The sequence below is a fragment of the Monodon monoceros genome, unplaced genomic scaffold (genome assembly GCF_005190385.1).
Source record: "Monodon monoceros isolate NGI ecotype Baffin Bay Population unplaced genomic scaffold, NGI_Narwhal_1 Super_Scaffold_20, whole genome shotgun sequence".
Lineage (NCBI taxonomy): Eukaryota > Metazoa > Chordata > Mammalia > Artiodactyla > Monodontidae > Monodon > Monodon monoceros.
In genome coordinates, this window is record NW_021703777.1 from 71,882,768 (window position 1) to 71,883,427 (window position 660).

A 660-nucleotide genomic window follows, 5' to 3' on the forward strand; every position below is an offset into this window, starting at 1 on the left:
AGGTCCCGGAGGAGAGCCGCGCTGCAGCCGAGGACGCCGCCGCAGCTGTTCCCAGCGCCGCCCGGCTCGGCCGCGCCGTGAGTCCCCGCGGGAGCGAGCGCGGAGGCGCCAGGAGCTCCCTCCCTCCCCACCTCCTCTGCCCGCTCCACCCACCCCCTCCGGGGCGGGGGTGTCAGCCACCAACTAAAAATAACCGAGAGTGAGCACTGGGTATCTCCCTCCCTGCCCACGACACGACTGGGAGAGGGACTCGGGCAGCCGCCCCGCACGTCCCCGCGCCGCGCCGGCTGCGGAGGGGCAAGCGGGTCGGGCCGCACGTGGGAGACGCGCGGCGAGCCGGGCGCACGCGTCCCGGGGGAGCCCGCGCTGCCGCAGCCTAGCAGTGGCCGTCCGCACCTGCTGTCCCCCACTCACGGCCGCAGAAGTGGGGGGCAAGAGGCGCAGCCCTCTGACCCGATGCCAGGGATGTTCAGTCACCTGATCTTTTTGTAAGAAAAAAAAAAAAGATAAACGACCCTTATAAACTTTTTTCTCTGCGGGCAAGCTACCTATGTCCCAGTGTGTTGATTGATTTAACTCATCTTTATTGTGCACTTACTATGCGCTGGGGACACAGAGATGAAAAAAGGGAAGGGAAGGGGAGGGAAGAACTGGAAGATC